This window comes from Rhea americana, unplaced genomic scaffold (assembly GCF_003343005.1).
Source record: "Rhea americana isolate MKP2758 unplaced genomic scaffold, rheAme1 scaffold_106, whole genome shotgun sequence".
In the NCBI taxonomy this organism is placed as follows: Eukaryota; Metazoa; Chordata; class Aves; order Rheiformes; family Rheidae; genus Rhea; species Rhea americana.
The window spans coordinates 1,664,312-1,688,271 of NW_028185106.1; positions in this window are offsets into that span (position 1 = coordinate 1,664,312).

Consider the following 23,960-nt stretch of genomic DNA (forward strand, 5'->3'; position numbering starts at 1 on the left):
AAACAGTGCCGTATTCACTGAATGAATGACAAAATTCTACTAATGTCAATAGCTGAGATCACCTTTTTATGCAATGAAGCAAGCATAAAGATTACTTTGTTAGAAGGATAAGAAAGTTTTTCTATATCCTCAGGGCAGAGTTAAGGAAAAAGATCATGATCCTGGTGATCTACATAGGTGATCTCATGTGCCTTACAGCCACAACAATTACTCATGTAGACTTGATTTAGAAGAACATGTGACAATGTGTACTAAAGTTGATGGAATGTGCTTTGAATCCTTTACTGAATGAAAGTGTTTGTTCCTCAAGACTTTTAATGACCCCTCTTCTTCAGAGGAAAAGTATTCTTTTGTGGATGAATTTCTGTCGCCAGTTAGGAAGCTTTCGCTGTGGAAGCTTTTGCAAGGGTACCCTTGAGAAGTAAGGGTTCTGTAATGTGCTGAAGACAGAAGCTGCTCATCTGAGTTGGGCTGAGCACATGTACTTGTACAGGATCTGGACCCAAACCCACAAAATATTCTTGTACCATGCTTAAGATTATTAGATTTTACATTCTTTCTCCTTTTCTTAGGTATTGTAATACTAATTCACACTAGTTTATATTCAAAACATATTTTTTCAGAAAAATAAAATCATTAACATAAAGCACAAATAACCTTATCAGACAAAAAAATATATCTTATTCTGGGAGTACTAGATATCACAGAAAGTTGTATGATGCTAGTAAACAGGAAATAAAAAGAGGGATGTGAATAGCATGAGAAAATTCAAATCTCACAGGACCAATATATAAACATAATGAAGTGTTGGTGGCAATTTGGCATTTCCTTAGCCTCTGGGAATAGAAGAGGTCAGGAGTCTAACTGTGCTGCAAAGAGGAAAATTGCAGCGTGTGCATGGTTAGGAACTGTCTTAGAGCTGGAGCTAGGAATTAGTAAAAAAAAAAAAAAAAAAAAAAAAAAAAAAAAAGGAGAGAATCAAACAGTTAAAGTACAAGGCAGTGAAGCAGAGCACTGTTTATGAAGGGCTGAGGTAAACACTCAAATATTTCAATATGCTTTTAAATGTACAAAATGTAGAAAAGTGATTATAGTGTCAATGAAGGATGTCCTTCTGACAGAATGATGGCTTACTTGTCTGAGGTGAGAGCTAGTTCGGATAGAATACTAACCTGAAATTAGAATAGGTTCATATTCCTAGACATGCAGTGCTTGTGGTCAACTCCAAAAAGCCCTTTTTGCTATTAGTACTAAGCATCTGCCTTGAGTCTTCCTTTATTACAGAAGATCTGCATTCCCCAGTTCTTTGATGACCTTCTGAGGCACCTGGCCTGATCTTCTGCCTTCTATAAATAGAGTCAAGACCTACAGTTGCTATATCCAAACTCATCTCCCTCAAAGCACAACACTGTTGTGTGGAGCAGCGTACTTCTCCTAAGAGGTGCTTAGGAACAAGCAACTGTGCTTTGGCCCGGATTAAGGCTTGACTGAAAGTGTACTTAAGTTTACAAAGGGCAATGGAGGGGAACATCAAAGCACCGTACCAACCCATGGCAAGAACAGAGAAATGCAGTCCCCAAAATACAATTACAGTTATTCACTGATCAATTGCACCACATTTATGCACAAGGAATAAATATAGAGAGGAAAAAAGAAAGATGTTTTTAGACACTTTTGGAGAATGGTTGCTCCTCCAAAGAGATTTTTTCTTAAAAACATTGCTTGGAAATTGGTCAGGTTGACTGAAGATGCTTGGCCTCATCTTTATCTGTTCCTGTTCAAAAGTTACTGATGCTGCTGATTCCAGTAATGGGAAAACTGCCATCTTTACATTCACTATGGCCAATGGTTCTTCCAAGAGGTGGAAAAAACAGTYGTAGGTTTTCTTGTTTTATCCTTGACATGTCAGGACAAGGATAATCATTCTTAAACCTGTCTTCTAAAGAGGGACTGTTAGAGCTGGAAGCAGCATGCCAGTGCGCTATTAATTTGGACACCTTCCTCTGGCCAGTGCAAATGCTTGGACCCCTTCCCCAGAGAGATCTAAGTTAATTCTTTTATATTAGGAGTAACAAAAATATATTTAAAGTCAAGAACAGCAGTCTTGCATTTTTTAAAAATAAGGGCATCAAACTTGATAGATGGTAGAAGTCAGAATATATTTTTAAAATACATTACCAGAATTCATGCTTTTTATGGCTTGATCCTGTTCCCAACTAAAAATCAAGAGGAGTTTTGCTGTTGACCTCAGCAAGAGGAGAGCAGAGACCTCAAGTTGCATAGTAAAATACTCTTTATTCCTTTCTATTTTAATGTCTATATAGATGTAGGCTGGAGTAGGATGAAAGTGTCAGTTTTTACATTTAAGGATTTGTGCTTTATGAGCCTTGATATGTTAATGCTTCCTCTGGGGCTATTCTGGATGAGTGCATTGCACAGGTGGCCTACTGCAATTTATAGACACAATAATTGAACAGGAGAAATAAGAGACAAGAGCCTTTTCAGCACATGGGATACAGCTGGTTCAACTACTTTAGCAGGAGGCATAACTTTTGTATGACAGAGTCCTTTTCTAAAACATAGGAAGAGGACTTTTTTTCATGGAGACCCATGCACTGCTTTTTGCACTCACCCTTCTTGTTTCACATACCAGGGTATGCTCTAAGAGTCACTTTGTCAGGCCCTTAAATGAGCAATTTAATCTACTATAATTTATACTGCTAAGGAACTCTTTTAAAACAAACATCTGTTAAACCAGGAGTTGAATTGAGAAATGCATAAAACTCCCATGAACTAAACATTCACAATTCAAGGAGTATTAAAGTTAGCAAAATGGTGACCTAACATGAAAAACAAAACAAGTAGGTATTACAATCATTATTAAGTAAAGCCAAGTTCAAACTAACATTTTCATTGCTCTTTTATCATCTGTTTATACAGTTAACTCAGACTTTTGCTGTTGCAGACTGAATGCCTTAACCTATAAGTAAGGTGTTTTTGAGGAAACTGTAAGAAGTTCATCTAGAGCCATTTGTCTTTTTGAAATGCACAATTACGAATACATGAGGTACTACAATTGTTATATATAGAACCTGGGAGGAATATTTCTAAACTACAGAAGGATATTGAGTGTATTTTTTTTTTTTCAGTTTGGGTTCTTTAAAGATACCTCAATCTTTCCATAGATTAAAAAAGGAAGAAAAAATACAATTTTGTTATATTGAAGAAAGATATTTGAAAGAGAAAAGACAAGCCTAATCATCTGATTGCATACGCTTTGATACAACTAGACTTGCAGTGCTTTTCAATTAGAGTTTGAGGATGGAGGCAACAAACATTTACCATTTTTGTGATGCAAATATTTTTTTCTTAAAAATCAATGTATGAAAATATATTAATTCATTTCACATGAAGATACCCTACCTTCACCAAATATTCCAGTAATGAATGGCATTTCTGATGCCTTGATATTTATTAGATATGATTTCTGGCTCAGATATTTTGTAAAATAGAAACTTAATTAACTCAGAGCTATGAAATAATGAAAATGTTGGCAGTTTACTTAAAAAACTGTTTGGATTTTAAAAGTTGATCAAATGTTACAGTTGGCTGTCTGGTTCTGTTCTATTCACTGCTTCTTTCTCTTAAAAAATAAATCAATTTCTTAATACTCTGAAGTTTTAAATGTGCTGTCTGTGTCTTCTAACACTACAGTATTTAAGTTCTCCATGAATAAATCCAAGTTTACACTGTAACAGTACATAACATGGCTGATTTCTGCTACCCTAGACATTTTCTCTTGAGGATGCAATGTGTTTTATTAGTTTTTGAAACATTATGTTCACAATCCTGTCTCTGTTACTCAAACATACAGGCAGAAGTACTGGGAAACACTGAGTACTCTATTCTGAATTTACATTAACAGTAAAACACATAGATTGAAGACTGCTCAGCACTTGTAGCATGAGACTATTAAGTCACCAACTCAGCTGTACTTCAGGTTTACACAACTGTAAATGAGCATCATCTTGGTATCCTTTCTGGAAATTAGTGCTGTTTCACAGTCATCATTTTGGCAACTTTTAATCGTTATGTTTACAAAAGGTATGATTTCTTGTGTTTGGCCACAGTTTACTGGAGGACTAGAACCCTCTCATCTGTTTTTAGCCTTAATTTAAGGAAATACTTATACACATGCTCATATTTAAAACAGCAGAAAGCTGACTGAAGTCCATATGCTGAACTAGGGCCACAGAAAAGGAACTGTGTTTGGACAGAAAAAAAGGACACATGATTTCAAAGCAACCAAAGATTTTTGAAAATAGGAAGAAAAGTGGCATGTCACAAATCTCTAAATTTCTGAATTTATAATTTGTCAGAAGGATTCCTGCACAATCCCACTTCCTCCTTAACAGCCATCTTTCCATCCTTGCACTGTCAGAAAAGTCACTTTCACACCATTACTTCATGAGAAAGGGACTGGATACCATTCTTTTCTAATATGGGTATGCACCAAAAGCTAGACATTTAACTCTCAGTCTCCACATTTAGCCTCTGTTTCTTTGACCTGAGAACCAGAAAGTTATAAGCTTGACTCACATATTGGAGTCAGTATATTGGACAAATATCTGAAATGTTCAATGTACCATAGATTAAAACTATTAGCAGAATTACTTCAAGGGGAAAAATGATATTCCTAGATAATATCTTGATACACTATTTATTTCTTACACTGCTTCTTTACTATACAATTGGAATGTAGTTACTATCTCTTTAATAAAGAAAAACAAATTACACTGGAAGTAAATGATATATGGAATGATGCACACACTTCTAAGGGGCTCTACAAATTTTATAGAGAATTAATAAAGGCCCATTATTACAACAGGAAATACAGATCCATAGAAAAGGCAAGAGGATGTCAGAGTAGTAGCAAGAAAACTGATGTTATTTATATTTACAAATAATTTAATTATTATTGGGAGCACGATTTGACAGGGTACTCATGTAGATGCCTACTATTAAGCTTGTAACATAAACAGTCCTCATTGTGCATAAACATCCTTGGACAGTTATAGAAATAAYGTAACTTAATAACAAGTTTCTAGTCTATATTGTGTTTTTATACCCTGAATTGTACTCTATTCATAGGAACAGCTCTTCTCCGCCTAGACCATCTGGGAAGTATATGCTCCAGCTATCTTTGGCAGTTGCCTCCACAACCATCGCCAAGTCTTAATTTGCAGCGCCTTTTCTAACAAGAAATAAGAGTCAGCCTATTTCTGCATCTCAGGCCAAATCAGACAGAAGAAAATGGCTGCTTCTTGATTCATTGTTAATTACTCATTTTGATTTTGATTTGGTGCTTTGGATGAAGCTGCAATATTTTACATTTCTTATTTTATCAATGTGTATAAGTACCTGAAGGGAGGGCGTCAAGGGGACGGGGACAAACTCTTTTCAGTTGTCCCRTGTGACAGGACAAGAGGCAGTGGGCAGAAATTGAAGCACAGGAAGTTCTGMCTGAACGTGAGGGGGAATTTCTTCCCTGTGAGAGTGACGGAGCACTGGACCAGGTTGCCCAGAGAGGTTGTGGAGTCTCCTTCTCTGGAGATCTTCAAGGCTCGCCTGGATGCAACCCTGTCTAACATGCTGTAGATGACCCTGCCTGAGCAGGGAGGTTGGACTAGACGATCTCCAGAGGTCCCTTCCAACCTTACTGATTCTATGATTCTATGATTCTCTGTAGTTTTTCTGTTAGGCTATAAGAAACAGGAATAGGGACTTACTTCATTTCATACTACTCTTAAAAACAGACAATTTCATTTCTGTTGTATATTTATTATCAGCACTGAAAGCACCAGAAATAGTCATGCCATAATTAGTGTCAAATATCCAAGTGTGTCCAAATTTCTCTATGTATTCTATGTTTCCCAATGTACTCTAACTCTAAATGTTCTTTTGATTCTAAAAATAGATTTCTCGCACTTTTCCCTGTGCTGCAGCAAATTTATAATCCAGTTAAATGCTGTTTATAGGAGAGAGTTGAAGAAAAGAACTTGCTCCACCTCCATGCATTCTTCTTGCTTTGCCAGAAAGCAAACAATTCTGCTTTGCTCATTGATTACCAAAATAGTTTCTTGATGACTTGTTAATTTGATAGGTCAAGCAATTTATTAGGTGTTTCCTGTGTTTCCAGCTACAGTCTGCATTGCAAGGAAACAAGTACTGTCTGTGGCATGGAAGATGAGTCTGTGTCTGATGAGAGCCATGTGTACCAAACTCCCATTTTTCATAAGTGCTGTCATTTTACAGATGTATGACCCTCTTCTCCTGGTTACAGAGCAGGGGGGTTGGGGGAAGATAATGTACAGGGTTCAGTAGAGAAACCCTTGCAGGCAGAAACACAAATCATGTCATGCAAACCAGAACAGGCTACAGGAACATCACATCTCTTTGCAGAAGACAATAACAGATAGGACAGAGAAAGATGGAGTCTAAGATGATTAGGAAAACAGGAATGGTTAATGGATAACAGCAACGTGGCGCCAAGCAGTTCATTCCATGTCATAAAGATATGAGGCAACACAAACACAGAGCAGGTAAAAGGTCTTTGAAATTCATCCAATCAATGCAGATGCAGATTTGTGTTCCCAGTATGTTTGACAGAGAATAATACAGACTGTGGAAAAATTAATGTATTTCAAATTAAGCCCTTTGTTTTCTTAGCATCTCTTATTCTCAATGTGCAGTATATCATATCCAATTTGAAATTACTTCCCCCCACCCCCCCAAACAGTGCTTCTCTGCAAATTCTAAGCACTCACTTTGGCCTTGAAAGCCAGGGTTCATGTGCATCTTACGAACATCATTTTACAAACATCATTTCTCCTCTACATCATTTCCCAATAAGCTTAAGAAATAATCTGAGACACATGGGAGTAATTCCACCCCACTCCTCATCTCCTATGGAGATCTCTACTGCACTACTCTTGCTACAGAATTTGACCTGCTCCCACTACAGGGTGAAGACATGGAGGGATCAGTGCTGCTAAACTCCTGACAAAGAAGGTACTCAAAACTCAGTTACATAAAGATAAGGTAAATTAAGATGCTGTRCTTCCTTTGAAGATTTAGGGTTAATCTGGAAGAAGGATTAACCCCTAATTCCACTCTGCCTCATTTAAAGTACCTTTTTCATTTTCTTTCTCAGTAGAAAATTACTCATAAACCTTCAGGTTTGGAAATTTTTGGTACCTCAGTTTTCTAGGCCTCTGCACATATGTCACAAAGTATTTACCCTGGAAGAGCCTTGAGAAGTTAATCTGTGATGATACAGCCGTTAAGACACCAAGGGTTCACCATGTTCATAGGTGGAAATTTTTTGATATCAGATTATGGCTGACTTTGCTCCTATAATCAAAGGGAAACAATACACTGAAGTCCTCTCTGTTCAGAAACTCGGGTCCCTGGCAGGCAGAAGTTTGCAAGTACATTGCAAATCTTGTGTAACCATCAGAGTTTGAGAAGAAACCAACAAAAATGAAACAAGGGCAGGACAACACCTCTCGAGTTAATTGGAATTCTTCTGAGAATAGAGTTAAATAGCCTCTCCCATTCCTTCTTTTCACACGAACGTTCCTTGAAAGAAAGGCAACAGTGCATGATCAACTGTACAGCGACAATCAGTAAGTGGAAATATGTAACCAAAACTTGCTAGTTTTCCTTTGATACTTCTACAGTACTAAATGATCGAAAATACAGGAACACTGGCAATAGCACACTTCAGAAATGTGCTTGCTTTTCACTAAATCATTTACTTTGGTCACAAGTGTTTATCCTTACTCAGGCAAAGATTTCATTGACTTCAGTGGAAATTCTGACTGTACAAGGAATGTAGAATTTTTTTCCTCCTGTAAACAGAGGTTCTCTGGAATTGAAGTCTGCACATAATAAACCTCTGAAACAATTCAGACCTTACTTTCTAGTTCACTGTGAACAGAGCTTCAGTATATCTCAGCTAACAATAAACATAGGCTCTCTTCTCCGTCCTATTGAAGTCTATGGCAAAACTCCCAGTGACTTCAATGGGAGCTGAAGCAGACCCTGGGGCTTTCAAAGTCCAGACATGTGACAGGATACCATTCTGCCTCTTCTAACTACAGGGTAAATCTTTGGTTTTGGGAAATAGAGGAGAAAAACAACACACTTTCTGCCTCGTTGACAGAAAAAGTGTAGAGTAGCACAAACAGGCATCTATAATGAAAAGCGTTACATAGGCAGCATGAATCTCGTAACAAACAAAATCAATTTTATATACTCATCCTATAATAAAACTCAGTCAATATAATGCTTTCCCACAAGTTCCAAACCACTAAATGACAGTTAAGTAGTGTCGTTTATCCCGATCAATTACATACAAAAGCTAAATAGATCAAAATAAGTCACATTTAACCTATTATAAAATAAAGAATGTTAACTGTTGCAGAATTAAGATTAGAATTAAATACAAAATGATGTGGTCTGTGAGATAACAAAGGTAGGAAAACACAGAACCAAATCTTTGCATGCCATGATTATATCACATTTGATAACACTGTCCAAGATGCTGTTGTTTATTCTTTAGATAAATGTCCTAGTCAATAGATACAWGAAGACAAAGCAAGAGTAATTGGGAGAAGTATATTTGCCTCTGTATGGGTACATACCTAATGAAAGCAAATAGAATTCTCATCAGCAAAAAATACTTTCTGTCTAGTTTTCAGTTTTTCTTTTGATTTATATGTTTTAGAAGCATCATGTTGGGGATATGGCAAATATTCAAGCATTTGCTTACCTAAAAGATAAAGAGTTATAAAGTCAGTTGAGATAAAACAAAACAAACAAGGTCTAGTGTAGTACACTCGAAACTGCAAGTCACCTTTCTTCAAGACTAGAAAGAAGTAATGTGCCCACCACTGCACAAAGATTCATGAAGAACTCTCTTCAATGCTAATTGATTTTTTGTTACTGACAGCAGTATTTAGCAAATTCTAAAACCTGACACTTTTCTACTATTATACCATTCAAAAATTTTGCAATAGGAAAAGAGTCATAAGTGAGGTTTTCAGACCTGAAGCAGCTTCAAGCTTTCATTGTGCTAGGATCTGTACAGATACAGAGGCCTACTGAGCACTGGCAATAAAGAAATAATCAAATGCTTTCAATTCTTGAGGCATTTTTCAACAATGTATTTTCTCTAGTAGCATTGCCAGTCTAGTTTACCGCCAGCTCTAACATTTGCTGCAACTGTTTGCTGATTCTGCTATCATCCAGATCAGTAAAATTATCTAGGTTTACAAAAGACAAAACACCCCCAACTAAATCTTCTTATTCCCTTATCTTACTTAAGGAAAACTGAGGATTTAAAAAATAATCACAATAATTCCAGGGGTCTGGTTTATAGTCTGGCTCTCTGTACGGTTCCCTCAGCACAGCCGAGGAGAGAAYACACTGTGATGCAGGCTACGCAGCTAGAGTAAGGAAGGACAGAGAGGATTTTTTATACTGGCTTTGCCGCTATCAAAGCTATGGAAACAAACGACACCCTAAGTCATCTTTTTTTACCCTGACAAACTATGTACTAAGCAGAAATAAGAATGCAAAGAAAGTCAGGGAGTTTCCTCATCGCTTCAGTGAGGATTTTACCTCTTATATCTTACAGGATTTGTCTTTTTCACTGCAGGCAGCTGAGGGAGATGGTATGCRTATTTTCATTCAGCCACGTGTGCAGGGCTTTCCCTACCCCTAAAGAAAATCACTTCTGAAGATCAGATCCAAACATTCATTTTCTGCTCAATATTTCTGTAATGCTCTCCTGTGTTCTTGAGCTCCTTAACAGTACTGCACCTCACAGTATCCTATCTGCAAAGTGGGTGTGAAAATATTTATCTCACACGGTACCTATAACAATTAATATTTACGCAGAGCTTTGAGAGCCTAAAATGAAAGTTACTACTGTATAAATGTGCTGTTTTGTTCTCAGTGTTCAGAAAAGCCTTTACAAAGCTGGTACTTTGCATTAGGGACCTTTTTGATGGACAAGCAATAATATTAATGAATGGAACTACTGGTGTTACATCAAAAGAGACCCTCTATTCACCCCATCTCCTTATTTATTTTTTGGCATTATCTTTTTCCTTCCTATCTTTCTGAGGCCCAAGGCAATAAAATTTACATTTTCTTTGCATTCTATCCTTAAGAAGAAAAGGAGGGAAGGAGTGGAGGGGGGAGTAGCAGAGATAAAAGGGACAAACAGCTCTAGATACCAAGCAGTGTAACCAATTTGTTAGTCTGTGCTTTTGAATATTTTATAATTTATAAACTGAAAACACATTATGCTTTGATTTTCAAACAGCAGCTGGTGTTGCATGCCTGTGCTACATCTTCTGGGGGGATAAGGAATCTGACTCGGATGAAAAAATATTTACTCATTATTTTCAAATGATCCTGATGGTGTTCCAGATTTCTATGGCAGGTGGTAGGGAAAGSTTTTCTGCATTTTTTTTCAAAACTGCCACTTTGTGAAGTTCTATTGTGCTTAATGGTCACATCTTTAATTTATTCGTGACAAGAGAGTGTGATTCGGCTTGCCATGATGCTCAGTAATGCTCAAGATATGCTTTGTACTATAGTCCACAATTCATTATATTTGGAGAAGAAAGATTGTAAAGGAAACAATATAACTCTGAGGGGAGACCATCGTACCACATCCATCTGAATGAGAAATTCAACCTGATATTAAGAGGCCCGGCGAGTACTAGGATGATAAGCCCTCCATCTGTGAGCACACCAGAACAGAAGCACTGAGCATGGCTTTCCAGGCAAGATGTGAAATAGTATGTCCCAACTTCCAGCCAGAGCAGCCAAGTAAGAGACAGGCAGTACAGGGATRCTGTACAACTTCAGCCCCTGAATTCTACAACGATAAGGCAGGCTCCCAGGATTAACAGTCCTGTCAAGGGTAACTCTCTGAAGTGCTTATTTGTTTAGAAGAACCACCTCATTCATCATTAAGGAGTGATAGAAATGGAAGCCCTCTGACACAATACCTGGATGTAGGCTTTCTTGGTATCATAGAGCGTAGGAGATAAAACCTTGCTATCTGGTTTTGAAAACAGTATTAAAATGAAATACATTGCTTGTGTTTAAAACCACTCATTTCTAAGATGTTTATTTTATTGCTTTTCACAGATATATTGCAAACCCATTTGAAAGCAAGAACTTCACATGGTGAGCAGTAGTACCCATAGGAACATAATCTTAAATTCGGTATTACAGTTTAAACTTAAATTAAAACCTTCTTTATATGAGATGGTTTTCATTTTTATTTCCTCTGGACTTTAAATAGATGTGTCTGATAATGAGTACTGACATTTTTCTGGTAAAATCACAATACTGATTTAAGCTTCATTTACATGAAAAGTAAACTAAACCAAAGATTCATAATATTAAAAACTCCAAATATTCATTGAAAGATTTTATAAGGAGACATGGATGATTCTATATTGCAAAATAAGAAGCCACATCCATGTTTCTTCAGTGGCTTGGATTACTCAAATCTGTGGTTTTATTCACAGCCTATCTTTCCTCTATATCTTATTTAAAATTAAGGGGGGGGGGGGGGAGAGAGAGAGAGAGATATCTAATAAACAACATGTTTTAAGAGCTGTCAATGATCACTATTTACCAGAGTAAAAGAGTATTTACTCTTTTCTTACAGGCCATCAGACTAAAATGAGGGTGGTAAGAAGCCACAGAGACTTAAGAATATAAAATGCTACAAGAAGTGCTGAGAAGCAATCCCATGCTCTGTTGGTGGTCTTGTGGATACTAGACCTAATTAGATGTTAGGAATTAAAGATATCTTGTTCTGTCATTTTGACAATGTGTGTAGTGAAACAAACTAGGAAAGCTCTTGTTTTACCAATGCAAAAACTGGGAATAGACTTCATTAAAAAATAAATCTAACTTTTCTTTTCAAAAAAACTGTCATTTACTATAAGGCCAAGCACAAGATTTTGACAGAGGCATAACAGGAAATGGTAATTTTGTTTTATTATTAATCTTACGTTTCATAGACTGTTACTCTGTGTTAAAGGCACAGGAGGGAAAAAAACCACCTGTATTCAGTGTTTCCTGAATTTCCCCCCCCCCCCTTTTTTTTTTTTTAACTAAAAAACATGTATAAGGAAAACCATTTAAAATGACCATGACCATGCAGGGCATGAACATACTCCCAAACCATACAGAGACAGTCTGGCAGAGGAGAATTCCACATATTTCAAAAAGAAAAAAGGATTATACAGACTCACTCTCTTCAAAACAGTAATACTGTGACTAGAAACCCTAAATCTTGCCAATAATTTGGCATTACAGTTTATACTGGCACTCTTTTTAAAATCAGTAAGTGATATATGCTGTGCATGACATGGTGCCTGCTACTGTACATATGAAATCATCTGAATTTGCTCTCTCTCTCTCTCTCTCTCTCTCTCTCTCTCTCCCTCTTTTTTTAAAACATCTGATTACCCCTAGCTGTTCAGGAACTGCTCCCTTAGAAAGTGCTAATTGAGATACTGAAGAGTCTCATCTAATATTTATACTTCTGGTGTTGCACTAGATCATTTTGCAGTGCATGAACAGCGTCATGAAGAAGGAATTAGAAGCAGTATAGCTTTGAGCCTCAGATAATCCTTCACTGATTAGTGAGATTCGCATCATCACCTATTCTGAATGCACTCCTCTCAGGATGTTGATAAAGCCCTTCAGTATCACAATATGGACTTCCAAGCACAGCTATGGCTTTTCTACCCAATCATAGTCAAACCCTCAGTTCACCTGGTTAAGCTAGCTAATCCTAAATCGGCTTTTAGATTGTCACTTAACAACTCTGAGGCACTCCAGAAGGATCCCGCACAAATCCTGTGGTAAATGAGGCCTAGGCTGAGTGAAAATGAACCAATAAAAAGCTTTAAAAATGGACAGCAAATTCTTTATCTAAGACATATTTTTATTTCTATAGCATGAGAATTAAGATGTCAGGAATTGTACAGTTCTACTAAACCGGTCTTCAAATGATGCTGTATGCCTGCTTAGATTTCAAATGATGATATACAACTCTACATTAAACTACAAACTAATGCAAATGGTGGATTTTGGAAGAGGGTTTGGTGTTTTATCATTTTTGAATGTGTGGATGACTAATACAAAATTTCAATTTTTAATAAAGACTTTTTAAAAGTTTCAGTAGTTCATATGTACTTGTTGGCTTAAAAAATGTCTGCAGAATCTGAATTTATTGATCAGTTCCCCATCTAGTAAAGCACCTGCTTCTAATGAACTTTTTAGCAAAAACTACAGTCTTCTGTTAATGTCTGTACTTTGTAAGAAATAGTAAGCTCTCATCTACCCCCCAGGACTACACATGGTAAAAGGTACTGAAAGCCCTTCTAGTTTTTTGGAAGAGAAAGCTGAGTTTAAGCAAAAAAACAAAACAAAACAAAAAAACAAAACAAAACAAAACCACCACCACCAACAAAAAACAGAAACAAAAAAACCCCCAAACTGTCTCTTTTTAGCAGTGACCAGCTGTAGGGTGGCAGTAGTTTAGCTGTGGCTGCTGAGTGGCAAGCAGAATGCAAAGTAACTTTTACACTCCTGACTAGAAATAGGCCATAGATGCTGCCCAAGTGGGTTCCCACTTAGGTGTTTTAGATTTCACAGACTAATGTAAAATTATTTCACTGAATACACAAAGATTTGAAATTACATACAGACTTTTGTATTAAGATAATAATATAGGAAATAAGTTCAGCATTTATCTTTTAAGTGTTAGTTGGAAGTTAAACTTCATTGTAATACAGAATTACTTGGCCTTAAAAAAATCATTCTTTTGCAATGAAATGAGAGAGGAAGATTTCCAACATTATCTGACAAGTGGAGGAATTCACAAGAAAGGTATGAGTGGCAGAAATAAAAATTTTGCCATCTGAAGCAGATTGCTCAAGTACCAACACTCGCTGATGCTAGATTAAATAGAAAAAACACACAGGGATCTAAGTTTATTATCTTTCATACTGAATTGTTTAGAAATAATAAATAGAATACATAAACCCTATACCACAGTAGTTTATTTTGTCTTGCGGGAAGTTTTAACAGTTTCTGGGATTAAATGGCTTTCCCCTTCTGTGAAGGGTCTGATGTAAACTCTTGTACTGAGGCTTAAAGTCTTAAGGCTGTTAGAAGTTTCCATCAGTCAGTCTGTATGTCAATGGATAAAAAGTTGGTTGCTGATCTGACCTGTTCATCGCTCTCTGGAAAGATGCCATCAAACTACAGACACATTTGGCAGTGCTGGGGGAGGGGAGGAATGGGAGAATTGGGTTGTGCAGTGAGATAAGTGAGTTCATCTATGCATTAAGGCTGGGAGATTTAGCCCAAGCCTTAAAAATACCAAACCATTTTTGCACGTATATATGTTCGTTTTATAATCGAAACCTCCATTTTCTAAAATCCTAAGAATTGCCTGTCTAACAGAGGGAAAAAAATCAGGCTGCTTTAAATATACTTTTTATTTCTGAATCTAGTTAAAACAACCTTTGTTTAATATCTAGTTCCATGATTTTGCTAAGCAATTTATGCTTGCAAAGTAATATATTACTTCACTGCAGAACTGACTGGCAAAATGACTAAGAAACCTGCAGCAGATAAAATATACTGTTAAGTTAAAATTATCTAATATTCATCCACCTGGATCAAAAGAACAGTTGCAGTACTTTTAAATTTACTCTGAAATATTTTTTAAAATCAATCTCCCAGAATTTCTGAAAGTTGCAAAAAACCCATACCCCAATCCAGCACATAATTTTTTTCTCTATAGCATCGCATGAATTTACTTCCACTGAGGTTTACACATAATTAGGGACAATGTAGTATTATCTCTAATGCAGCAACAATTTTTTAGGTTGATATTGCTTTTTTAACTGCTTAAATTCACCATCTTCGTAGATTTTAGCTACTTCTTTAGAAGCAATATTGTCTAATTTTGTGGATGTCATATTGAAATCTGTCTTTAATGAGATTGAGCATTTTCTGCCACCTGACAAGCTAAGTTGTGCTTTGGTTTCTCTCTCTTTAGAACCAGAAACATTAATCTCTTAATTTCTATTTGCAACACTAGATAGCAGTCCAGGATCAAATCATCAAACACCTATTTAGGCAACCTCTCCTTTTTCCAGCAATAGGAGTCTTGCCTCAAGGAGAAGTGAGTAAGGAAGGGCTTGGCAGTTTGTCTGCATTTTACCAAATGCCTCTASTGATTCCCTTAATTCAGGCTTCACAGGTGAGTAACTCTAGTAAGCATTTGCCTGCAAGTAGAAAGGAAATCTTCTCTTTTCACTCTGAAGCATGAGAAACAGTGATCATCACGGACCAGACCCTGAGATTAGGCTTTACTGCCCGGAGATTAAGTCAAGATATGTGCAGGTAGCTTAATGATACACAGATCACAGGCTGTTCTTTGCATACCAGTCCTGCTCTGCAACTTCACAGGAACCTGAAAGCACTTATAATTTACATTTTTTTTTTAAATGTGGTGGCAGTATTTGGGAAGAAATAAAACAGAAATAATGGTATATGTTTTGAAAGAGACTTCTCCCATCCCCAGCATTTTAACTTGATAAAAGGAAAAAAAAATGTAGCAGGGTTCTACAGCTGCTTTGCTGCGGTGATATATCTTCATTGGAGATGCTACTATATCAATATGCCTAACAAAGTTTTAATGGATGGGATTCAGCTCACCTAACTTAAGATGTCCACATTGGAGATAGTCTCAGTAGACTACCTACTTACTCCCAATAGTTCGTAAACAGTTATAGGCAATCTTCATGTGTTACTCATTTGATGCATTTCAGACAGGTATTTCAGATTGCGCTGACGTGCGTTCCTCACTTTCCACTAAGCATACAGAGAGCCAGAAGCTCAGATGCAGATATCTGTATTTGACCATAAATCATGCTGTGTGTATGCAATATTATATCTTCTAGACTACAATGGACAACAGGTCCAAACAGAAATGTGTTCATTGTTCAGCTCCTTAAAAGCACTCTTCCATGCCGTATGGGAAGCAATTCTAGACTGGCTGCTTTGTAGACTACAGAAATCACAGCTCATTCACATCCAAGTAAGCTTTTACTATGAGTGACACACTGCCCAATTTACGTATTTTTTGAAATGGCACTTAGATATCAGCTGTACCTATCTACTCGCACATAGCAGGCACGTCACATGACAGAAGTTGATGATGAAGGTGCTCAGGTCAGGGGTGCATCTTGCCACACCCTGTTTGTAGTTGACCAAAACAAGCTAATAAAAGTTAACTAGGTTAATTTTTATAGCTCTTTCTATTAGCCAAATGCAGAGTTTATCATTCAGGAGAAAGGTAAAATCACGATAGATGGAAACCAAACATCAAGCATGGACAGCACAAACAGAAGCCAAGCATAGGTCACTGAACAATCAAATCAAGCAACAACAATGGTTTAGGAATGACTGGGGGGCATAGTTCAAGATACAGGACAAACTGATTTGTTTGCAGAAAGTAGAATATTCCTTTGAATTTTAATGATTTATCTTTTTTTTCAGAAGAGCTGAGGATCCTTTTGAAACCTGTCAACAATTCATTCTGCTTGCCACATTTTCTAGAGAGGGATGGAGAATTATCACGGATCTTTGTGGTAGGTCAGTCTGTGATAACCAGCATCTGATGGGATTGAATAACCTTGTTTACACAATGGTTAGATTATATACCCCCAGTCTAGCACATACAGAAAGGGTCAATATAGCAAAAAGAGCAAAACAGCCCAAAAACTAGACCAAAACCACGTCTCTGAAAAGGGTTATTAAACAAGACATGCTTATGTCTAATACGACAGGTGTTTTTGGCCTTGAATTCTTGGATGATTTCCCTAAACGTCAGTATTGAATTTAGCACTTTGGAATACTGTTAGGAATTTATATTTCTATTTATATTGCCATCTTTTAGGCAAAATAAAATCAGTCTCCCGGCTAGTTAGGATTTTGTACTGCTTGTTCCAAAATTAAGTGTCTTTATCTCTGATCTTCAACAGATCCCAGATCCTGTCCACTGCCATAATTCAGTTCTCACTGCAGTTTCGCTTAAATCATCAAACCTACATAACTGTCCAATTATGATGTGTAGGAAAAAGATACAAACTGCTATTGCTCTTGTGGCACCATCTCACTGTTTAGTAACATTGAGCTTGCAGAGTGTTGTGCATTGTAATACATTCATGTAGAAAAGCACTTYAGTAGACAAGATGGCCACTTAAAGTATACCTCTGTAAAATGGCCCTTTTTGAATCACTGCTAAAGTGACCTTCTGATTTCTTTCACCTGTTTTTAAACATTTCATATTTATGAACAGATCTAATTTATGTAACCTCAGCTAGCATATCTTCTTCAATGGAAATAAGAGGCAACCATGTATCCTAAGTATAAACAAATACTTTTAGGAATGTATTTTAACTTTTTGAATTATATTTATACAACATAAATATAAGACAAGTCCCTTTTCTCAACAATAAGCAGCACCTCAAACAGCAAAAGTAAAACAAATGTTCCCTGGAAGAATTCCCTGTGCTACTTGATCTTAAACCATTTCTACCTTCTTAAATGCAGAAGAGAATAGAAGAGAAGGGAAGAGCTTGACATTAGAAGTGGTAAGCTATTCTGCAGCAGGTTTAAGGGAGAAAACTTACTGATGCCAAATATATCAGACACATTTGACAGTTGCATGTTATCTAATGCATGTGTGCATTTGTGCATGCCTGTATCTGTATACAGGTACTGCCATATGCCCCATTTATTTCTAGCAAAAGGTCACTTAAAAGTCATGGAAGATATACCGAGAAAGTCTAGCAGGAAGTTATGGGTTTTTTTTATACCATCCTATGGATTTCTAAAATAGAACGTATGATTCTTTTAATTCTAAGATCTTAATTTATGCAAAATTTAAATTAAATCAAATTTAGTCCTGAGTCTGTACTGAATCCAGCGCCATCTACACTCTCAACAATACAGAGATGTCAGAAATAAGATTTTTCAGATTGGAGTTTTTAGTATGAACTGGATTCCAGATWAGACTGGCTTGTCTGGAAACCTGTTGCAAAATAAGTTTGAAAACATAGTAAGATAAAAGCCCACTGGATAATGAAGCTGTAGTTCATTAAATCTGTGACAATTTTTCCACTGACTCCTTGTGATACCAAGTTTTTGTCTTGTGACCAATGAATCTCAGGCATTAAAAATCTGTGCAACTTTGCTGTCCTTGTATTTGCATTAAGGAGAAATGTATTTGCAGTGTATATTATGTATTTTTTTAGCTACATAGACCTCTCAGCAAAATAGACACACACACACATTTGCTAATAACAGTCAGCATTATTAGTTATTTACAATATTATATTTGTTATTATAAGCATTAATGTTATTAGGCCAAATTCCAGCCTCCCTTAAGCAATTCTATCATGTGTGACTAGGACTGGCTCAGGGACCCATACCTAATTCTAATCTAGGTCCCTTCCTCCACCCACTATGCCCTTCATCCTAGTCTGTAATAAGGCAGCTATTAGTGGAAAACAAATGGTTTTTCAATTACTTCACCCCGAAGTAATATACCTAATGCTGACCAGCAGTCCAACAATAAGCTAAGAGCCAAGAAATAAAAAAAAAAAAAAAAAAAAAAAAANAAAACCCTATCCTCAAGATAGGATTTTAATCCTAGAAGGACCCAAATGTTGTGGCCAAATTTTCAAATTAAATAAGAATCCACAAAGTCCCAATTAAACCCTTGGTTAGGGAATCTATCTACAGGTGCTGGATTTATCATTATAGTTTTTAAGAACTAAACACAAATTATAATTCTAAATCTGATTACTTTAATAGCTGCAACATCAACTTGCATAAGAATATATAACAATCATTCTTTTCCAATCCCATGATTAATTTCAGCGACCCTGGGAAGAGGTAAAATGTCCAGACACTTAGAACCAAAGATGAAGGCGAAGAAGAAAGATCCTAACTGAATTTTCAAAATGTCATAAACAGTTTGAAGTTTAACTTGCTTCAAAACTACCCTTACTCTATCTTAACTAAGTTTGTTCCTCTCTTGTTTTTTTCTAGAATACCACTCTCCCTAGTCATAATAAACCACTGATCATACTAAAGAGAAGAACTAAGAGAAGAAGATCTGGCAACACAAATAAACAAACATAAAGAGAAAAAAAAATCCCAAAGCAGGAATGCAGGATTCTATTTCTATCACTGGTGTTCTGGAAGAATAAAGTACTTTACAGACAGTACTATATGCTAGAAAAAAGCAGAATGTCATGGGCAATTTTATAAAAGCAGGGAATTCTCCTTTGGAACATTTTTATGTGTTTGTGAAAACTCAGAAGCCTGCCATCATTTGAGGCATCTGCAATTTTGTTTCTTTTTTTTTTTATAACATATGGAACTGTCACTTCAAAACATCCCTTTGCATCACTCTATGACCTATATTTCATTTCTCTAATCCTTTATAGCAGTCAGAGATAAAATATATTTAAAAACCACTGTATTTGTTGTGTTATTAAAGAAACAGCTTGAGCTTTCTGTATCACAACTTCAGACTTGAGGTCTCCTCATCAGTGAAATAAAAATGGTTGGCAAACACTCCTTTTATGCTGCCACAGTTATCATCTGACACTTAAACCCCAACTAAGAGCCCATCTAGCAGAACAAAGGAAAAGTAAGTTTAATCTGTCTAGGCTTTTGGATACAAGTTTCAATATCAAAACCCCAGGAAGAGGTATAGAGAGGGAAAGAATCTCCTTAGTGACTCCAGAAAATTTTATGGTGTATGGCAGAGCTAGCCTTCTTCTGATTCCACCATGTTTTACATAGATTACATTCAAGCAATTTACACTATAATCATACTGCTGGAAGGGGTTAGATACAAAATATGAGGGATGAAAATATTTCCAGGGAGAAAGTAGCACTGATGTCAACATACATTAGAACTGCTAGGAAAATGTCCCACTTACCAACTAATATTTAAAAAAAGTATTGCTTTCTAAAATGGTGTATTATGAGTTCATTACATCGCATTATAGCTCTACATTTTTAGTTTGGATGGAAATTAAAGAGAAACATCTTTCCCACAGTCTGCAATTTCTGAGCCTCAGGACACCTACTAGCATTATATTTGCTGTATAGATGATACATGATAAATAATATATATGATAATTATTTTATAATACATAATTATACATATACATATATGAATTATTATTAGTATTTATTCAAAGGGCCTCCGGCCCCTTCACAGTTTCCAGATGAAAATAGAACCTTTTTCACTTTGCAGCACCCTTCTTGGCAAATACAAATATACTTTGAGCAAATTATGGTTCTCCCATACCCTCACCTTTTGCACTTGTAGGATARTACTTATGGAGAGGGATCTAAGCTCTTCTAAACTTCCAGACTGCAATGTTATTTGGGCACTTGAGAGGACAGGAAAAGAATTGGCCTTATTTTCTTTCTCACATGCTGTCTACTTTTATCATTACTAGGACAAAATATAGTTCACCGTTAACAACTTAAATTGTYACAGAAAACTGGGCATTTAAAACTATATCCTAGAAAGAACTTGCTAAATCATTACACTGTTTTACATACTGACACTGAAAGATATTTGTCTACATTAGATCAAAAGTACATTTGTGATGTGTTAAGTCCCCTTTATTTTTGCTGTGTTTATTCATTTGAACATTTCAAACTGGAACTCTGAATCGCTCATGTGGTTAACTGTCCAAAATAATTTCAGAGAAACAAATGAGCACAACAAAGCTAAGCATATACAGAATTATTTTCAGGCTCCTTCTAACTCACTAGTTCTTAATGAGTCATCTTCATTACGCTCAGAGAAATGCTACCGCAAGCAGAGTTTTGAAAGAGTTTTGAAAGTGCCTACAAAAATACATTTTTCAGACWTAGTATGCATAGCTCAGTCTTCGAACACCCTGAGATGTTTATATAGCTGTACACATAATGTATGGAGGCAAGGTAAATAACCACTTTTCTTTCTGGTCTTTCAGGTATTTCCAGTGGTTTCTYTGTGTTTGCCATTCTATTTGAATTTTGCAATCCTAATTCTCAAAACCAGCTGAAGAGTAAAGAGAGAGGCCTTGTGACATGAAAAGAGAGACAAATGAATAACAGACAGCAAATAATGCAAATTTCATTTGCACTTATTCCTTTAAACAAAGTACATTTAGAATAAAAACTTTTCTTAGAAAAAAAGAAGGAAGAAAAAAAAATTCTGCAATCATGAAATAATTCTAACTGGCTAAGGGAGAGCCATTTGGTGTCCCTGACACATACTCAAAACCCTTTGGGAAGATTTTCTCACTGTTTTATGCTCCAGCTGTGTGGGAATTACCTGACTGTTTATAGTCTACATCTGGCTGAGGGGCTTGCCAGTGTGCCCACTTCTGACACTGCAGTCCCTGCTCGTGGAATCTTCGCGCAGCTTCTCCTGGGGCCCCCTGGAAATAAAAGTCTTATCACTAAAGAAATTGTGCACCTTCTCTCTGCTTTTCTCTAGATGGCAGTATTTGCCTTATCGACTTTCCTCTACACCTACTGTGACCATTTCTCATACTGGAGTAAGAATGAGAGCCCAAGAAAAATACTTGGGAGGAACTGGAAATCCTTGCCATTTGCTTGGGTTTGATTTTTGCACTTTTCACTGTTCCTTTGGATGGATTTTGTTAGTGTGCATGTGTAACTCCTCACATTGATAACTAAAGTTGTCATTTCAGCACAGGTAATTACAAGCTAAATATCCAAGTGCAGTTGCATGTATGAAAACAAAATATAGTGGGAATTTAATTAATGGAATAAAGCACGAACAGACTAAGTGAAATATATTAAATTGACATGGATGAAAACTTCCCCTAAATTCAAATCACATTTGAAACATTTTTAAAGCCTGAAAAGGGTTTGGTTAGCCTTACTTTCAATTTCTGAAGTTTGTATATTTCGTATAATTTAATATTGTGAAAGATGCTGTTCTCACAGATTCCTGGATTTTATCCAGACCCTCAAAGAACCAGATTTATAAAAAACTGATTTCCTGAGGCTGCCACACCAATTTTTAGGGATAAACACACCTTCACATTTCAAAACCAAACTTTGATGTTTGCCATTTGCTAAGGCTTGATCTCCTAGTCCATACATGTAGGGGAGGGTCTCAGTTCAGTTGCAGAACCTCATTGGTTTATAGGGATCTCCAGGGATCTCCAACTGTAGGACAAGAGGCCAAATTAACAGACAGAAACTACACTGTGGGGTAGAGTGCCATACTAGTTCTTACTTTATTCCCCTATTTCACATATTCTGGATGCTCTCTCAGCAGTAAAACTAATTATAAATTTTGATAGACTTTACGGCAGTGTGAGTCATCCTTTTAGTATTTCATTCTAGACCTCTTACTTCTGCTAAGTAGTTACACTAAAAAACAGTGCTTGATTTTTGCATTTGTAGGAGTGTGTGGATGTGATCTCTAGTCTGCACTAAATGAAAGAAATGGGAGTTATCTAAAATGGGAGAAATTTAATTGAAGTATAATTCCTCCATTTTTTCAAATATATACTATTCATAAAAAGAGAGGAACATACTATTGTGTGTTTACAACACTCCATCTCACTAGCTTTCAAGCGAATCATAGCTGCATGGTACATCCCTCTAGTAAATTTATCCATTTGTAGCCTTCCCTGAAAGGATACATTGCAGTCATTATCAATCTGCATTTTTAGTGCATCAGAACATGCACTTTTAGTAGGATCCAACTGTTATGAGGAACGGTAATTTTTAGTAGCAATACATAACTTATTCCCTATTTGGTGCTTTCCATGCACTCTCACTGCAACATTTATGGATTTTTCTTCCACTTTAACCTGTTCATCAGGCAAACCTCCACCGCCAGCTCCATCTATACGCCAAGCTTCATACAAGCTATAGTTTATTTTTGACTTCCATCTTTGCTTTTCTCATGATTCTTAGCCCTCTTCCTCCCTCAATTTGCATTTGTCTTTTAGTTTCCTAAGTCTTCTTGAGTATCAGTGTTTGACCTAGGCTGACACACCGAGCCCATGGATCCTACACTGTCTGAACTATGACAATCTCCTGGACAAGATGGCTCTAAGTTCTGCATACCAGTCACAACTGGCATGCATGTCTTAAAAGTGCAGCAATTTAAGCAGAGGCAATCCCATTTCAGTACTTGTTATTAAACTGAAAAAGGAACAGTGTTAAGAAAACCCCCAAATATATAGCACAAATGGGTCAAGTGTTAACTCATCCAGCAAAAAATATTAAAGTAAAAGCATAAATATTTGATGCTGTAGCAGTTTGATCCAGKTTTTTTTCTTCCCTCTTTTATCTTCTTATCTGTGTCTCATCTGATGAATGCCTAACCATTTAAGAATTTATTCTCTCCACTCTCAGGAAACTGTTGTAATTATTTTTAAAAATAGTGTTGTGGAGACTTGGTGGCCAAATGCCTATTGATCATGTGGAAAGATACATTCTTCTTCTGACTTCAAAGATCACAGTGTTGTCCAAGGAACAAAACTGGCAGCCAAAATACCAAGAAAGAAATAGATAGGGGTAAGGATAGAGACACTCTATCTCAGAGTGAGAAAAAGAAACAATGATCTCCAAACTCTTCACTTAAATTACAACAAAAGTACAAAACTACTGCAAGGTGCCAGACTTATTGGAATAACTTTTGAAAATAGTAAGAATTATTTGAATAGACTGGTGTAAATCTACTTGACAAAATCATCTATAAAGTT